Source organism: Neophocaena asiaeorientalis, unplaced genomic scaffold (genome assembly GCF_003031525.2).
Source record: "Neophocaena asiaeorientalis asiaeorientalis breed wild unplaced genomic scaffold, Neophocaena_asiaeorientalis_V1.1 scaffold71, whole genome shotgun sequence".
In the NCBI taxonomy this organism is placed as follows: Eukaryota; Metazoa; Chordata; class Mammalia; order Artiodactyla; family Phocoenidae; genus Neophocaena; species Neophocaena asiaeorientalis.
The window spans coordinates 1,940,828-1,961,128 of record NW_020175439.1 but is presented as its reverse complement, the minus strand read 5'-3'; the positions used below and the strand labels follow the sequence as shown (position 1 = coordinate 1,961,128).

Below are 20,301 nucleotides of genomic sequence, written 5' to 3'. Positions count from 1 at the left end.
CCAGTAAAAAGATTTAAAGGAATCACCTTTTTAGGTCATCTTTAAAATTAATCACAATTTCTATTTGGAATTGATGAGAACTAAGATTTTAAAAGTAGGGATATTCCAGTGCCAAAGTACACTAGAATAAGATAATTAAACATGACTAATTTCAAGAAAATGACTAATTTTGAAATTAACTTCCAAACAGTGATTTCGCTATGCTATTTTTATTAGCCACATCACTCTATATAAATGTCCTGTAAATATACAATTAAACAGGACATTCTAGTGATTTAATCAATGAAGTAAGAGTAGACGGTCAAAAGGAAATGGCAGGTCTATCTGTTTAGGAAAAATAAAAAACTGCCTAATGTCCAGGGATTGAAACTAAGTTCTCAAAGGGCAAGCAGGTATTTTGTACCACCTTGAGAACTATCTTTGTAGTGACCTGGTATATTGAGGATTTGCTCTGATTGTCTGAAGAGACATTCTAATAACCCTGTCAAAGCTCCTGAGCCATCTCCAAGCCTCCCCTAAACTATCTGGCTGTCAAATTTCTGGAAACAAGAAAAGGCCCTCCCAGGGCACCTAAAAGCAACTGTCATACTCCTCTGGAATCTAAACAACAAAGCCCTGCACCTAAACAACAATGCCAGATGTTTTCTTCCACAGAGGCACTAAAGAAGTCCATTCTAAAAAAGGCTGGATGCCTCTTCTCCAACTCTGGGTCTCAGCAAAAAATGTCCCTATTCAGTCTCTCAGTGATACAACCCCATTAGATTTACTTTATAAACATTTTCAAAATCTGACTATGACTCACTATTTTTATTTTATTTTATTTTATATTTATTTATTTACTTGGCTGCACTGGGTCATTTGTTGCGGCACATGGGATCTTCATTGTGGCATGCGGTATACCCTGACCAAGGATGGAACCCAAGCTCCCTGTGTTGGGAGGAAGGAGTCTTAACTGCTGGACCACCTGGGAAGTGCCTGACTCACTATTTTTAACATGATCATTTTAGTCTGAGCACCTCTGTATTATGGCAATAGCCTCCTAAAGAGTCTCCCTGCTTCTTGACCCTGTGACAGTGTGTATACTCTACATAGGAACTAGAATGACCTTTTCAAAACAACTCAAATCCTGTCAATCCTATGCTCAAAATCTACCCATCTCATTCAGTATTAAATCCACTGGTCTACAGTGTTTCATGGGTTCCACCTCCCACCTCTCTGACTTCATCTCCTACTATTCATTCTCTTAGATCACTCTTTTTCAACTACATGGACCCCTGTTTTTGCTCAAACACACTGAGCATGCTTCCTCCTTAGGGCCTTGCCACTTGTTCTTCCCTCTTCATAAAATGCTTCCTCCCAGATATCTGAATGGTTTGTTCCCCTAATTTCCTTCAGGTCTCTCTATTCAAATATCATATTATGGGGGGATGTTTACAATCTGTTTTTCCCCCCCAGTAGATTGAAAACTCCAGGAAAACAAGAGTGTCGTCTGTTTTGTTCAATATTTTATGTTTGGTGCCTGGAACAATGCCTGACACACAGTAGGCACTAATAAATATTTGTGGAAGAAATAAATGTATAAAGTGGAAATAATACATTCAGTTTAATATAAGTGGGGCTGAAACTGGTTCCCTATTTGTTAGCTTACCATTCTTCTTTAGAAATAATTGAAACCAATATTCTAAATAAATGAATAGTAGTTTAAAAATTCCAATGAGAATCAGTTAGACTATAAATGACTCTATGAACTAGACAAGTAACTACCCCCAAAGAGAAAACATTATTTTAAAAGTGTTAGAGAAACCTAAATCCTCACTAGGCTTGGTGGCTAAACCACACACAGACGTTCCATGAAATAACATCATTACATGTCCTAAGAAAAATCACTTTGCATTCACTATAGTACAGCCTAATGTACACTGCTATAAAAGGAACTCTAAATAAAAAATGTTCCAGAAGTTTCATGTAGTCAGCATGATGTTGGGATATTTACAAATGTGGTTAGAAATGCAATAATCTCTTAAATTTGTTCTCTTTTTTTTTTGTGGTACGCGGGTCTCTCACTGTTGTGGCCTCTCCCATTGCGGAGCACAGGCTCCGGACGCGCAGGCTCAGCGGCCATGGCTCATGGGCCCAGCCGCTCCGCGGCATGTGGGATCATCCCGGACCGGGGCACAAACCCGTGTCCCCTGCATCGGCAGGCGGACTCCCAACCACTGTGCCACCAGGGAAGCCCTAATCTCCTAAATTTGGTAACACATCTTTCATATTCCCTTAACCACTCAGTTACCCATTGTATTAATTTTTACCTTGCCAATATTTTGAGTAACTATCCCTTGCTCTGATTCAGGTCCTCTGTATTGCTTATTCTTCTATTATGTTCCATGCCAATCCACAGTTAACACTGCCAGCACAATTATCTTGCCATAAATACAAGTTGGATCACATCCATTCACTTTTCAAATATGATCCTCTGCTGCCTCAGGAATAACACTCACACTCCTGAGGTGGCATTCTTCAAGGTGGCCTCAATCTACTTTTTTCAGCTTCAATACTGAATACTATATTTCTCAGAAAACTCAATGCTTGGGATTCCCTGATGGCACAGTGGTTAACAACCTGCTTGCCAGTGCAGGGGACACGGGTTCGAGCCCTGGTCCAGGAAGATCCCACATGCTGCAGAGCAACTAAGCCAGTGTGCCACAACTACTGAGCCGGCGCTCTAGAGTCTGTGAGCCACAACTACTGAGCCTCTGTACCACAATTACTGAAGCCCATGCATCTAGAGCCTGTGCTCCACAACAAGAAAGCCCGCGCACAGCAACAAAGACCCAATGCAACCAAAAATAAATAAATTTAAAAAAAGAAAACTCAATGCTCCAGCCTCATAAAGACATTAGTTACTCCCCAAACATGCCAAGCCTTGTCACACATTCATATTCTACTCCTATTGCTTCCTAGTCCTAGAATATCCTCCCTTATCTTTTCCCCCACCTACTGAGTTTCTAATTTTGAATCAGCCTAAGATCGAATGTCCTCTCTTCTGAGAAGTGTTCTCCATCAACTAAGTCAATATTAATCACACTTCTTCAGAAAGTAATTTGCACTTACTTTGTCTTCAACATTGACATTTACTTTTCACGTATACCCTACCAATAAAACTTTATAACAGGGAACATACCTTGTTCATCTCTATGTACTTCTGGTACTTCACAGAAGTGTGGTATTTTGCATTCAAATGTCTAAGTGGCTGAGGCACATATAAAATTAGGGCATTCACATGACAGTCCGTCATAAGAATTCAGTTAACTAGAGATGGGTTAAAAAAAGAAATTCAAAGTAGAAGAGGGATGTCTAGCAATCTAAGTAGATCTCCAAGATTTAGTAAAATAATAATAATTATTATTATTTTAAAAGTATTATTTTTAAAAAGTATTATTTTTAAAAGCAGATTGCAAATATGCTGGAGGCAATCTCAAAACTGAACTAGTGAGTTCAGCTTCCAACATGATATACTATGCTCCTACAGACAGCTACTATAAATTCTGGAGAAAAAATATAAATATAAAACAAACTACATAAAGACTCCACCTTAAGAGTAAACCTAAAGGGTCTACCAGGAGAATGAACAAAACCAGGCTGATTTTGGATGGGAATATAAACTTGGAAGAAGAGACCAGAATGAGTTTCTCCTTTTAACAGCTTTAGGGATCAGCACAAGTGAGTTTCCCATTTTAAAGCTTCATTCCGCAGGCAAGCAGCAGCCACAGCATGCAAGAACTAAAATTCCAATAGAAAACTTACTATCTTTCTGGATAGAAGAAAAACAGGAAAGAGCAGGACAACCATAATCACCAGAGTGTAAGGACAGAATCCCTAAAAGGAGAGAGGCAGAAAAGATGAGTCCCAAATTTTGGGCACATCTCTGCTCAAGTCTTTGGATGAACCCTGACGTACACATTCACAGGGCAGTTTGCAGTTGAGGCTGAAAGAATCAAATCAAATTGAGATTTGAGCAGCTGCTAACCTCAGGCAAGATAGAGTTTTCACTCTGAGTGTGATCCAATTAATGGCTCACTAAAACACAGAAATCAAAACTCTTTGGAGGAACATAAAAGAAACCAAAATTTCCACAAATAACATTCATAATATCTGTAACACAAGCCAAAACTCCTTGACAATGAAATGTGACCCAATCTCAAAGAAAAAGATAATCAAAAGAGGCCAACTTCAAGATGACACAGCTACTGAGATCTTCAGACAAGGGCATTAAACCAGGTACCCTACTATACCCAATCAAGTAAAGGACATATGCTTGTAATGAACGAAAAGACTGGAAATCTCACAGAGAAAAAGAAAACGCACACACATACACACAAAAAACAAATGGAAGTTTTAAAAATTAAAATATCTGAAGTCTAAAAAATAATTATTGGATGGGTTTAAGAAAGGAATGGAGATGACAGTAAAGAGTGAATGATTTTGATGACAGATCAACAGAAATAATTCAATTTGACAAAAAATTAAAAGAAAATAAACTGGGTCTTAGAGACCTAAAGGAAGATATTAAAAAGTCTAACATAGAGAGAGTCTAATAAGAGATGAGTGAGTCTAATAAATCTAATAAGAGAATAAAGAGACTAGGGTAGAAAAAATTTTTGAAGAAATAATGGCCAGAAAATTCATAAATGTGGTTAAAAGACACAAATTTACCAGTTAAGGACACTCTGTAAACCCAAAAGGATAAATATTAAGAAAATAGGATACCATAGTCAAATTTCTGACAACCAAAAATACAGAGAAAACCTTGAATGTGGACAGAAAAAGGACACATTACATACAGAAGAACGACAATTCAAATACTGCAGACTTGTCTTTAGAAACTATGAATGTCACCAGATGTGGAAACACATCTTTAAAGTACTGAGGCATGGGGATCTCAGCCAGAATAAAAATATCCTTCAAGAATGGAGATGAAATACATGTTCAAATAAAATAAAATTAAGAATTTGTTACCAGCAAAACTTCAGTACAAAATACTAAAAGAAGTTCTTCAAGCTGAAGGATATGTTATCAGAGAGAAACCTGAATCTTGAGGAAGGAAAAAAGAACATGAGAAATAGTAAATATAAGAAACTTTTTTTTTCATTTTAACTTCTTTAAAAGTTATTTATATAAAAATTGTAACATTCTCTCACAGGAGTTACAATGTATTTAGCTGTAATACATATGACAAATATAGCATAAAAGAAGGCAGGGGTGGGGATAAATAGACCTGTAAGGTTACAAGATTTCTACATTTTATGTGAAACGGTAGAACATTAACTCTAAATTGACTGGGAGAAGTTAATGACATATATAACCTGAGAGAAACTACCAAAGCGGAAAAAAATGCAGAGGCATCACTAAAAAGCCAACCAATAAATTAAAATGGAGTCCTAAGAAATAGCCAAATCCAAAAGAAAGAAATACATTTGAACAAAATACAGAAAGAAAAAACAGAAAACAAATGAATTAGTACACCTTAATCTAACCATACAATAAAACATTCCATTTTTGTCTGAGGAGGAAGACAAACAGAGAAGCATCAACAGATACTACTCATTTCAATGAGAACACACCTCATTGCTCTGTGAGCTCACAAAGTTCATGCTGTTGCTCTTCTTCAGCAAGACAATTATATTTGGGTTTGGTGCGGGAAAAGAAAGATGAAAATATTACATTGCCCTTGCACATTAAACAAAAAACATACAGTACCACACCACTGTGAAAACTGCATACAGAAGTTTTTAGGTTGTTTATTTTTATAGTACCCATCAGGATCATAAGCCAGTACCAATAAAGCAGCTTCTGCATAAGTACATTTTGGTGGATTTTTGCTGATTACCTAACACAATTTGCTATTTAAAAACAGCTGTGTGAGCAATTACTATTCTTAATTCCACAAACAGTTCTATTCATTTCCTGTAATAAGGCCTGTGTACTCCCTGCGTTCAAGTCTTAGACCATTAATTCCTGTAATGGCAACACACTCTGCCTCTCTCAAAGGAACTCTGTAAAAATTTTTCCATCGTATTTTCCTCATATTTTAAAATCCCATCCTCATATACTCTTCAAACTCCCACTCATTTATTTCTAAATTCACAAAACAAAAATTTACATTGACTACCTTCACTCCTTTCAATGTATGCACTTACTCATTAATGAATCTCTTGATAGTATCTAGCCTCTTCCTAGACCACACCAGCAAAACCCAATGCCAGTCACAAAGAAGGCTCTCAGTAAACATTTGTTTATATGATAAAACTGAACTCTTTCATGTCATCAAAGGTTATTCTAATCATAAAGCATAAAGGCCCCTTCTTGGTATTAATTTCTTAGATCTCTATTGAAGAGGTCTACAAATTTCTCCTATAAACAGCCGAACAGTAAATATTTTATGTCTGTGGGTCATACCCTCTCTTTACCAACTGTTCAACTCTACTACTGTAGCACAAAAGGAGTCAAAGGCGATATGTAAACAAATAAAGATTAACTGTATTCCAATAAAACTTTATTTATAAAAACAAGTGATGAACCATGGACCATATTTTGCCTACCCCTGCTCTATGGCATCCAATACTGTTAACCACCTTGCCTCCCTGGGATTTGCTGACATTAACCTTTGGGCCCCTATTTCTATATATTAACACTTCCCCTTCTAGTGAAAAACTAAAAGTACCTGCTCTTCATTCCAAGAACTTCTCAATTTATGCTCTACCCCTTCAACTGCTCACTCAGTTTTATGATTTTGACTATCCCATCTGAATGATCAATTTCCAAATGCACACTCCCAGCTTTAAGCTCAGTTCTGTATTTTGCATCTTGAATCATCAAATTCCTGCTGGAAGCTTTCATTCAGCTCTTCTGCCATCATCTTAAACCCATATCTGAAACTAGACTTTTCACATACCCTTCACTTCTTCCTCATATGCCTTTGGACCCTAATTATTAATATTTCTAATACTACAGGTAGTACTATAATAGTTCAGGTCAAACTGGCATCATCTTTGATTTTCTCTTCTCTTCTCCCTCCACTATCCCTATACTGAGTATTCTTTATGAATGTCTCCTGAAGCAGCTTTTCCATTCTACTACCACCTTTTTATTCTGAGCTTTCATGATATCCTACTTAGACTCTTTTGCTAGAGTCTCTCTGAATCTCCCTAAAACACTATTTCAAAATATTTAACCTAATAATAGCCTGCCATTGTAGTCTTCCTAAAACAAATCTTCAAAACATATTACCCCCAGATTTAAAAAGTAAACACTTCCAGTGCCCCACCACCAACAGAATTAATCCCAAATTCTTCAACCTGAAACTGAATATTTACTCCTCTGTTCCACAAATGTTTACCATCAATTGTGCTAGGTTTTGTCCCTCCTATGTTTAAAGCCTTTGAAAACCCAGTTACAATTGCCTCACTGCTTCCAACCCTAATAGCCAAAAACGCTAATTTCCTATTATGGCATACACAGTGTCATGCTCTAGGCACTGTTGATAGAGACATGCACAAGACACAGAAACCCTGCCCCTCAAGGAGCTGTCATTCAGTGTTTTGCATTCAAACTCTCAACTGTAACCATGAGGCACATTCATTGTACACAGCACTATTCATGAACACTTATTGCTCTTATTATTCCTCTTGGCACTTCTATCTCCTCTACACTTAATTCTTACTGATTTTATGCTTACTTTAAATTCCACCTCTGCTATAAAACATGACCAACCTCCTTAATCCTTACTAGGTCCTCTCTTTAATATTTATACTTATAAATCTACGTCGCACAGCACAGAAGTTATATTGTTCTTAAGAGAACACCATCCAACATGGGGTCTCAAATTAATTTAAGACCAAAGACCACATTCAGCCCTCATTCTGTTTCACCTACAGTGCTAAATACATAGGAGACACTCAATGAAAAAGTTTTTGTATACAAAATGACACTGCTAATTAATATATGGACAGGTTTTCTAGTAGCAGCTACAGCTTTTACTTACCTACTTACATTCACTTTCCCCAGTCCCACGATGAACAGTATGAGTTTGCAAAAGAGCATTCATAAGGGATACAACTGATGACCAAAGCACAGAACAAAGGTAACCACATCAAGAAGACACTCAAATGAAACACCTGACATTAGCTCAGAGCTCTAATGGAATGAACTAAAACTCTCTTGTTCATACTCACAGGTATTTATTACAGTAACATGTAAGCAAAAATTACTGCCATGTAAAGATTTCTAAATTTTATACTCTCATAATTAGTGTCTAGCCCTTAAAAAATTGAATTTAAGTAATTTAAAAACATCTACAACTTATGAAGGTGAATAATTACATCAAAACACTCCCCCACCATCCAACTTTTAGAGCTATTAAACTAGTTGAAAAAGTTGAAATTGCCTATGTAAATTAAGCATACCACTCTCTTCTTAAATTAAAGTATAGCTGACTTACAATATTGTGTTAGTCTCAAGTGTACAGCAAAGTGATTCAGTTATACATATGCTTTTTCTCAGATTCTTTTCCATATAATATCTTCTTTATCCATCTGCAATAAAATTATTCTGCAGACTGTGGGTTGCCTACCCAGGGGTATGGGACTTAATTATATCATGAGTCCACTCCCCTACCCATTTCATTGTTGTCCCTTCTTCATGTCTTTAGTTGTAGAAGATCTTTTCTGGTAGGTTCTGTTCCTTTTCACTGATGGTTGTTCTGCAGATATTTGTGAATTTTGGTGTATTTGTGAGAGGAGGTAAGCTCAGTGTCTTTCTACTCCGCCATCTTGGCCCTGCCACCCATATCACTCTTGAAATCTCAGAGTATTTTTAGTTTAAAAGTAAAGGACTGGTTATCAAAATTATTTACCAGAAACTTAAAATTTACATTAAAAATCATCTCTATTATATAACAGAATATAATCTGGACAGAAAAATAAGATCTGCACCCCAAATCTTACATATTGCCTGTGGACATGGAAAATGATACACTTTGCAAAACTGGCAGCTTCTTAAAAGATAAAAACACATATATCCTTTAACACAACAATACTATTCCTAAGTATTTGTGCAAGGTAAAGTGAGAAAAAAGTACACCCACAAGGAGTGTTTTACATGAATATTAAGAATAGTATTCATAAGAGCTAAAACTGGAAATAATCCAGGTACCCATCAATAAAGAAGATGAATAAAGGAACTGTGGTTTATTCATTCAATGCAATACTGCTCAACAATACAAAAAAAAAACAGACTAGTGGTGCATGCAACGACATGCACAAAATTTTGAAAACATTATGCTTAATAAAAGATACCAGATACCAAAGATTGATTTCATTTATATGTTGACCTACAACAGAAAAAACAAAATCATAGTCATAAAAATAAAGACTGTGGATGCTTCTCAGGTAGAGAGTTGACAAGGAAGGAGTAAAAGGGATATAAATGGGGTGAGGAAAATGTTTTATAAAACAACAAAATGTTCCTAAGTTTATTCAACTGAAAATAACAATTATAAACTGTGGACCAAACTTTTAAAAACAACTGTTTAAAGACAAGGAAGAATAAACAAAAGGAGGCAAAAACTGAAAAGGATCTGATCAGTGAAAAAATATAACCAGACTCACTAGGTAAGATCCAAATCTTTATGATTTGTCTGATGAGGGCATTTCCCAGGCAACATGGCATGTGGTGGCTAGATAAGCAGAAAGCCACTATTTTCTTTGCTTAAGGAAGGAGCCAAAACATAGAATTTGGGAATGCCAGTGTGGCTGGAAATTAAGGAGGGAAACAAAGAAAGGAGAAAGCCACAGTTGGGTTTCAACTGCTGGGTACCAGGGAGGAAAGTAATTAGAGGGCTTGATAAATAATTTGAGCTTTCCACAGGCCTGCATTAACAAAGCATAAAATCAAGCCTCAAGATAACTGACCAAAAATGTTTAACTACTTACAAATAATGTAAATTCTTATTTGTTTTATAGAGCAAAAACAAAACTCTGCAGATGAAGAGAAACTAAAACCTCTATAACCCATCTTCTACATTGAAAAATATGAAATAAAAAATTAATAGATGTGTGGAGAAATTAAAATGTGACCTATAGTCTAGGAAACACATTCCATACAGCCACATCTCAAGATGACAGATGTTGGAATAAGCAGAAAATGATTTTAAAACAGCTATTAGGGCTTCCCTGGCGGCGCAGTGGTTGGGAGTCTGCCTGCCGATGCAGGGGACATGGGTTCGTGCCCCGGTCCGGGAAGATCCCACATGCCGCGGAGCGGCTGGGCCCGTGAGCCATGGCCGCTGAGCCTGCACGTCCGGAGCCTGTGCTCCGCAACGGGAGAGGCCACAACAGTGAGAGGCCCACGTACCGCAAAAAAAAACAAAAACAAAAACAAAAAAAACCAGCTATTATAAGTATTGAAAGACTTTAAGAAAAAGATGGTCAAAATGAATGAACAGATGGAGACTCTCAGTAAAGAAAAGCTTTTGAAAATGGGAATTCCAGAATTTAAAATTACAATAACTGAAATAAAAAATCTGTTGAATAAGCTTAACAATGAACTGGAACCAGAAGAAGAAATGGTAAGTGACATTGAAGATAAAAAATATTGGGAAACAAAGAGTAGAGCTTTAGCTACCTGTTAGACCATACTAAATGGTCTAAAATACATGTAATCTGAGTATCAGAAGGAGATGAGAGAAAAAATGAGGCAGATTATATATCTGGAGTAAAATTTGGCAAAAAGTTTCCCATATCAGTGAAAAACATCAACTTGTATGCAAATCTAATGAGCTCAGCAATTCTAAGCAGGAGAAATTTAAATACTAACAAAGCACAACTTGGAATGAAGAGTTTAAAATTTTAAAACAAGAAACATACTAGTACCATAGTCAAGTGATAGCTTTAGAAACAGTAGTGGGTACCAAAAGCAAATGATCCCCAATATTAGATACCATAAGAGAAAGAGACACTGACTTCTAAGGTATTCTTTGAAGTTCAAATAGAAGTCTACACATGTGTGGCAAGGATGACATGGTGATTTGATATAAAAGCACTAGCCTGGTCTTTGCTGAAGCAATAGAAAGCAAACATCTGTAAGTTTTTTCCTTTAGGGGCTTCCCCTGTGACGCAGTGTTTAAGAATGTCTGCCAATGCAGGGGACACGGGTTTGAACCCTGGTCCGGGAAGATCCCACATGCCGCGGAGCAACTAAGCTCATGCACCACAACTACTGAGTTTGCACTCTAGAGCCCGCGAGCCACAACTACTGAGCCCGTGTGCCACAACTACTGAAGCCCGCATGCCTAGAGCCCGTGCTCCGCAACAAGAGAAGACACTACAATGAGAAGCACGCGTACCAAAATGAAAAGCAGCCCCCACTCGCCACAACTAGAAGAAAGCCCACGCGCAGCAACGAAGACCCAAAGCAGCCAAAAATAAATAAGATAAAATAAATAAAACATTTTTTAAAAATGTGTAAAATCCAAGCCTTACCTTTCCATTACCTTTCAAACATTATCTATTCCTACAATCAATATCTCTCTTTTTCCAATTTTGGGACTGGCAATATGGAATAAAATGAATGATTATTACTAATGCAAACATCACAATGCTATCATATATTTAAAATAATAATGCTTTGAAAAACTGTACAAAGAACTTAAAGAAAGACTGTTCATATGATTAATTCTTTCAGAGGTTCCTGAGAAATTAATGCCTAAAAACTTCACCGTAAAAGTGAAATGCTATTTTAAATTAATATAAAATTAAGTGAATTTTATCATATTATGAGCATATTTGGTCTTATGTACATAGAACTGTAAATTTGTGGGTTCCTAGAGAAGAATGGGTACATACGTAAGTCAAATAAACAGCAGCATAACAATGTTAGGTTGGTACAAACCGAAATGATATAATAAAAAAAACTATCCAAATGATAGAGAGTGCATGATTTTTGTAAAACAGGAAAGAGAGCTCGGTCTTTCACCATGGTTTAACTTCAGTGGAAGAATATCAGTGGTGGCTTAAGGTTGGTAAATTCTTCCAATTACACCCAGGAGATAAAACTAAATCTAAAGGGTGAGAAGGTAAATGCAATGTTATTTTTGAAAATGTAATGCAAGTAAAAGGTAGAAAATTTTATGTTGTTAAAATGTGATTTATATCCAGTGTTTAAAGGAAAGGTTTATTCAGCTGAGGGTAAATTTTGTCTACAAAATTTTCAGAAATATTTGTTTTCCCTCACAATCCAAATAAAGCAGAAGAGGGGAAAGTCAAGAGTAATTTTTTAATACCTCTGTGCTATTGCAGTAAGATACTACCATCTAACACTTAAAAGCTGATCTTCAATTTCTGCTCAAGGTGAAGATCTCCATAATCCAATCAATCTGTGGTCATTCAGCACCATTACAATTTCTTATATTAAGCATCTCTACTAAACTACTAAAATTATTATTATTTTTTTTAATGAATTTATTTATTTATTTTTGGCTGTGTTGGGTCTTCGTTTCTGTGCGAGTTCTTTCTCTAGTTGCGGTGAGCAGGGGCCACTCTTCATCGCGGTGCGCGGGCCTCTCACTGTCGCAGCCTTCTCTTGTTGCGGAGCACAGGCTCCAGACATGCAGGCTCAGTAGCTGTGGTGCACGGGCTTAGCTGCTCCGCGGCATGTGGGATTTTCCCAGACCAGGGCTCGAACCCGTGTCCCCTGCATTGGCAGGCAGATTCTCAACCACTGCGCCACCAGGGAAGCCCTAAAATTATTATTTTTGAATAGTTTTAAGTGTATGAAATCGTTATCCTGTTCAGTATTTCTGAAAATAAGATTGTAACTGATATACAAATAGAAGACAGCCTAATCTAACAGAATGGTTTAGAGACCCAGAGTTAGCAAATACAGGTTAAGAGGTTAAAATCTCACAATTTTGCTCTATAAACATCTATGATAAAATAACCTATCTGTACCTCTGAGAATAATTTAAAATGTTTCCCAAGCATCATTCAGAAGGCCTTTCAGGTATTTAAAACGCTACGGAAAAAGTGATGTCAATGGTAAAATGCTGGCAGAGTACTTTTAGTTGACAATATTTCCTTAAGTCGGCACCTATTCATTCGAACTTTGTGGCATTTGGCTGAGTTAGCCATTATTTGCCCCTTAAAACCTTAAACCCAAAGAAGTTGTAAAGATAAAATGCATAGTTTAAATGGATTTCTCCCTATGAGCAAGGAACTAGACTTAGCTTCGTGACCTCCTCAATTATGCCATTAACAAGATAGGGGAAAGGATGGGTAAATATGAGGAGTTTATAAATTGTTCAGAGCTGCTTTGATAGAGAAGAGGAAGAGAAAATAACAATACTTAGATTTCATAGTGAACAAAAACAGATCTGTCTTCCACCAACTCAGCAAATAAGCACACACTCAATTCTAAGTAATATATCCTCTTGTTTTATGTATCCCCTTGTTAGTCTCAAAGTGAAAAGGCTTGAACTGCACTGATTTGATTTACTCAATTCTGTACCTGCATACAATACCAAATATCTTAATTATCTGGTATTCTTCTCACCTCTTCTCAACATCTGAATCTCTGGTCTAGTTTTTCCTCCAGACCTTCAAACCAGCATTCCTATCTTTGATCAGGTTAGCTTTCAAAGCTCCTGCTATCCCAGGAAAACCACTCAATTTCTCCCTTGGTGTGCCTTCACTTAGAGTAAGTTATTTATTCATAGAGTGAAGAAAACTTAACACATTCTAAACATTTAATATATTTATTCCAGAAGTTTTAAGAGTGCCTGAAAAAATGGATCTAGTTGATTTCCTTCTATACCCAATTTCACTACTTAGTCTCTAACTCTGTCCTTTCAGCTCAACAAAGCATATCAGGAAACTACCAAAGCCATATCCGGAAAATAATGCCCAGTCAGATGGACCCAAGCACAATCCGAGGCTTTTCCATTTACTAGGTATGTGATGACTCTGTCTCTTCTTCTATAAAATGGGGTTTAATAATAGTATATAACTCACAGACTGAGGATGAGAATTAAATAAGATGGTACTTATTAGATAATCAGTATAGTGTCTGTCACACAATAAATGCTCAATAATATAAGCTGTCTGAAACTGCAGAGATGGCCTTTTAATTCTCACTGTTAGAAAACTCATTTGGCAGTCTTGCCACATGAGAAAAATTGTGGAAGGTCGGTATCTGTTGTTTAACGAACTGACTGGATCTAGGTTGTATTTCCCATTTGTGGTGTTACCTTTTCCAGTATCAGTTCCTCTCTGACCGGAATAATGATAGCCTGCTGGGGCAATAATCTTCCTCAACATGAATGATTGATTATTCATAGTAAATGACGTCATCTCTCAAAGTCTAACCACAGGGTAGAACACTGACACAAGGTGAAGCCCACTGTGAAGGTACTCAGGCTGCAAAGACATTCAAGTTTATGCCATATCAGCTTCATTTTTTCCCTGCTTTTATGAGACAAAACCCTAGAAAATAAAAAAGAAGTAGTACAGTCGGCTCTCTGAATCTGCAGGCTTAGCATCTGCAAATTCAACCAACCGTGGATGGAAAACAGTTGAGGAAAAAATCCCAGAAAGTTCCAAAAAGCAAAACTTCAATTTGATGTACACTGGCAACTATTTATATAGCATTTACATTATATTTACAACTATTTAGATAGCATTTACATTGTATTAGGTATTATAAGTAATCTAGAGATGACTGAAAGTATATGGGAGATGTGCATAGGTTATACACAAATACTATGCCATTTTACACAAGGGACTTGAGCATCCATGGATTATGGCATTCCAGCACAGTCCTGGAATCAATCCCCTGCAGATACCGAAGGATGACGGTATCTTCATACACTGGAGGAGTAGGCGAAGGAGTCAAGGTAGTAGGCCAAACAGTTCAAATTGTAGGACTTAAATGTCACATTTTTTCTTTGCCTCAGTTTCCTCATTTGTGAAAATCAGATAACAATGGCTCTGCCTACTTAAATGAGACAGCATGTAAAATGCTTGGAAAGCACCTTGCATGTAGTAGTTTCTTAGTGTTTACAATGACCTATCCTCACAAAACCGTTTCCCTACAGTGTTTTAGTGTGTTATTTTAAAAGATTAAGGTAACACAAGACAGAAAATACTATCATTAAGTCACTCACTGTTTTGTACAATTACCTAATCATGACTCTTTCCACAATTTAACAATTTCTATTCAATAAGCATTTACTTAAGGTCTACTGTGAGTTAGGAACCATACTTTGTCATTCACTCCCCCACCAACAAGTATCTCTTATTTGCTTTTTACATCTTCGCTGTGGTAGGCCATCAGCCCCACAAATGATGAAGCAAGTTAAAGTCAATAAAGCAGATGAAATGCTCCCCCCTCCATAAATGCCTTTACATTTTATATCCACTGACTTAAAGACATATATTTATGTGGAAATCATAACAAATCTATGAACCCTGGAAAATACTGAATTCTTTTCAAGCGTAAGATGTTGCCCCAAAAATGGTGCTAGAAGAAATTAACCTGAAAATCCCATGTGACTGAGAGTCAGAATGAAAAGCTTTAACTCTAACAAAGTAAAGGATGCATTTAATTTTGGCCACAAAAATGTGTAAAAGCAAGACTGATTTTAAAAATTTAGAATAGCTTTAGAAAAGAAGAAAAATCAGTAAAGTGAATCAATCACAAATCTGGAACGCTCTCTGAGCATGCTGATTCATTCAACAAATAGAATGTATGCCCTGGAAGAGCTTCTCTAATGAACAAAAAGTTCATTAAAATGAAAATAATTAATCAATGGTGTAAGAAGTGTTAAACTGTATTTTTAAAATCCACAGATAGATTCTTAATAAAAAATTTAAAGCCTAGTAGAGTAATGTGGCTCATTATTGCAGATTTAATATAATGTGCTCTTACTCATGTCTATGTTCTCATAAATGCAATAATGCAATTGTTATATCCCATTTTTTCCTCCTAGCATCTCTGCTTTCTTCACTTTTCCCATTTAGTTTAAAAAGTTTTTTTTTTGGACTGTTTCCAATTTGGAACTGTCCAATCTGAATGTACAAAACCATTCTACCTTATTTTTCTCTTTTATCTATTAAGCTTCTTTTAATAAAAGTTTCTTTCCATCACAGTTTTAAGTAAAAAAGCAAGATACAAATTGCATGTTTACTATGATAACTACTTAAAAACAATGCCTAAGGGGGAAAAAACTGGAGGGAAATACAAAAAGTACTAATAGGTTCATTTAAAAAGTTGGATTGTTATTTGCTTCCTTTTTTCTGTTTTCAATTTTTCCTGAAATAAGGTTACATCATTTGAAAAATTTTTAATGAGTTTATATAATTTAAAAATAAGCTTTTCTCAAATTTACAAAACAGAAACAGACTCACAGACACAGAAAACAAACGTATGGTTACCAAAGGGGAAGGGGTAGGAAGGATAATTTAGGAATTTGGGATTAAATTATATACATTACTATATATAAAACAGATAACCAACAAGGACCTTCTGTATAGCACAGGGAACTACACTCAATGTCTTGTAATAAACTATAATGGAAGAGAATGTAAAAAAATATGTATATTTACATGTATGTGTAACTGAATCACTTTGCTGTACAACTGAAACTAACACAACACTGTAAACGAACTATACTTCAATAAATTTTTTTTAAAAAGAATGGCTTTTACACAGGGAACTGTATTCAATATCCTGTAATAAACCATAATGGAAAAGAATATGAAAAAGAATATATATACATATGTACGTACAACTGAATCACTTTGCTGTACACCTGAAACTAATACAACACTGTAAAACAACTATACTTCAATAAAATAAATTTAAAAAAATAAAAAATAAGGTTTTTTTTTTTTTTTAAATCTTAAGTTAAACCAAAAGCAATCACTGGGCAAATACAGACCTCCTTCCAGTCTAACATATATTATCATTTAAACATGTATATATTTAAATATTTTCTCTTAATTATGCACAATTCAAATGCAATCACAAACACATCAAGAAATTAAGGATCTTTTACTTCACAGAAATTTCATCAACTTAAATACTGCTTTAAGTGAATTAAGAACACTTAGTTTCTCCAAAGAACACATACAAATGGCCAACAAGTGTATGAAAAGATTCTCAAGATCATTAATCATCAAGGAAGTGCAAATCAAAACCACAATTAGATATTACTTTGCACCTGTTAGGAGAGCCATTATAGAAAACAAAACAAAACAAAACAAAAAAAACAGAAAATATGTATCAGCAAGGATGTGGAGAAACTGGAACCCTGTATATACTGTTGGTGGGACTGTAACAATATGGAGGAAAACAGTGCAGAGGTTTGTCAAAAAATGTAAAATAGAATTACCATATTATCCAGCAATCCTGTTTTTTCTGGGTATTTATACAAAACAACCAAAGACAGAACCTCAAAGAAATACCTGCACTCTCAAGTTCACTGCAGCATTATTCACAATAGCCAAGAGGTGTAAACAACATGAATATCCATCCATAAATGGATGGATAAAGAAAACACAGTACATTCATACAACAGAATACTATTCAGCCTTGAAAAAGGGAAATCCTGTCATATACTACAACATAGCTGAACCTAGAGAACACTCTGGTATGTAAAATAAGCTAGTCACAGAAGGACAAATACTGCATGATTCCACTTAGATGAGGTATCTAAAGGAGTCAAATTCACAGAACAGGAAGGTAGAATGATGGTTGCCAATGGCTAAGGGAAGGGAGAAATGAGGTACTGTTCAATGGAAACAGAGTTTCAGTCATGCAAGATGAAAATGTTCTAGAGATTTTGTGTGCAACAATGTGCATACAGTTAACAATACTGTACCTTACACTTAAAATTTTAAAAGGGCATATCTCACGTTAATGTGTTTTTACATTTAAAAGAAAAGAGAACACCTAAGACTTCATAAGAAAATTTATATGTAAATAATATCATCCAATGAAGGAGGGGAAACCACTGTTTTTTAAAGATAGAAAAATGATGTCCATTTCTTATATCTTATCTCTGTAAGAATGATCTGTTTTCATTCCTTAACTTTATCCTCAAAGAAACCCTTCCTACTTTTGTTTCCTTTCACCCAAGGCCATCTAATGAGCCACAACTGAGTCAGACCCACAACTAGCTAGGCATTCATTTTACTTTATTCCCTGCCATAAAATAAGGTAAAAGGCATTTTTGTAACTACATCCAGTAAATGGCATACAGGCAAGGGCTAGAAAACGGCAATTATATTCACAATATAAAATATGCTGCAAACATACCAAGAAAGGATTCTAATTATGGGCCCCAATCCAAGACTTTTTTCAAAAATGTGCTCAGTAAACTTTTGATATAATGGTCATGTCTTCTTCTTATGTCACCCAAAATAACTTTCATGAATATGAAGAAAGACAGCTCACTAGTAATGGGATTAGGTAAACAATAAATGGATTTTAACAAAAGTGAAAGGCAGCGTTCGTCATACAAACTAAATGGCTACTATAAATTCGGAAAGACCATTTTCTTATAAAAAACCAAACAAAACAACCCCAAACCTCAATTACTTTTGCTTTTGCATAAGTGATGTCTTTTGTATTTTAACTCCAGCAGTTGCCAAAATAAGCCCATTTACACGTGATGCCTCTCAACAAGCAAATTTACATTTGGATTTTGTTGGCTTTGGACCAAGCATGCTGTTCTCTTCTTTGCACCATTGTTGTTTTCAGGCTTGGCAGTAGCTCTAGATCTTTGTTTAACTTAGTTCCCTTGTCTAACTTCTGCAGTATATACACACTGTAAAGTCAGCATGAAACATTTTAGCTTCCATCGCCACAATTAATTCCCACCATGGCAAAGGCTTGCAAAGTATGTTTATGTGGACCCAAAAGAAAAAAACATAGAGGACACAGCACTAATTTCTCCATCTGATGATTTAAAAAGCAATAAGAGAATTATTTGGTTCAATAGTATGCACAAATGATTTATCATGAAGATCGTATCCAATTTTTTTTTCCCCCCCGGTACGCGGGCCTCTCACTGCTGTGGCCTCTCCCGTCGCAGAGCACAGGCTCCGAACGCGCAAGCCCAGTGGCCATGGCTCACAGGCCCAGCCGCTTCGCGGCATGTGGGATCCTCCCGGACCAGGGCACGAACCCATGTCCCCTGCATCGGCAGGTGGACTCTCAACCACTGCGCCACCAGGGAAGCCCGATCGTATCTAATTTTAATGTATTAAGAGATGAGTAATCAGAGATCACCCCAGCAGTCACAGATAAATTTGTTAGGCTGACAAAATTCTCAGCTTTCTCTTCAACTCTATGTCCTTCCAATGCATTTTTAGTTTTGTCTAATATTTGACATCAGGTAGAGTCTCCTGCCTCAAATTCTTCATGTAATTGTGAAAATGACAGCTTAATTTGTTAAACTTAATACCTGAGAGCCTCTTTATAGACTCACATGAGTCGATCATGCAATGGATCAATAATTTTAAAGGGATTTATACAGTATTATGAGTTTGATCTTCAGCATTCTATGGTAAAACTTAAAAATGTGCGTGGATATGCTAAATGCACATAGAGCACAGAATGTGACTGTAATAACTTCCACAATTCCCATTTATATAATCATGAATAAACTCAGTTCCCTTCATATTCATACTATGAGTAAGCCAATCACACTACATGCAATTTTTCACCCTAATTGAGGCAGCAATATTATTAGAAAAATTCAGAAGAATTTTTGAATTGGCTCTGAATTGTGTTTTCTTGTATTTACATCTGATCATGAGACATCCTCAATGTCCTGAGAACTCACAGCCTTTCAAAAATAAATCATAGGGTTAAGACTTTATTTGAAAAGGCTTCTATCTCTTTCTACTAAATACCAGCTTAAAAACAGCTGTTCCTTCATTTGAAGGTTGAGCTCTTCTTCATATTACTTTTGGAGGAAAGGAAAGTCAGTAAAGCTATTTTTCAGAAAGTCAAACTCCTACTATTCAGCCAATTCTTGTGGAACTCCTTTCCATCTGTTCCCTGACATTTCAGTCAGGTTATGCACTTGCCAAAGAACTTTCTTTGGATACTGAATACACTGGTGAAGACAAATGCGGAAAGAATCAATTTACTTGTTACTAAGTATCACTAATTTAAAATATGAACAGCCATCAAATGTTATGTCAAGATAAGTCTACAAACATACAGTCCATTTTATAAACA

The 20,301-nt window shown here is 36.0% G+C and overlaps 1 protein-coding gene and 1 pseudogene across 5 annotated transcripts in view; one reads left to right on the top strand and one right to left on the bottom strand.

Moving 5' to 3' along the window:
* TCF12 (transcription factor 12) overlaps positions 1–20,301 on the bottom strand; it is a 377,241-nt gene that overhangs the window by 228,164 nt on the left and 128,776 nt on the right. The window lies entirely within an intron of this gene.
* LOC112415028 (Krueppel-like factor 4 pseudogene) overlaps positions 14,900–20,301 on the top strand; it is a 112,089-nt pseudogene continuing 106,687 nt past the window's right edge.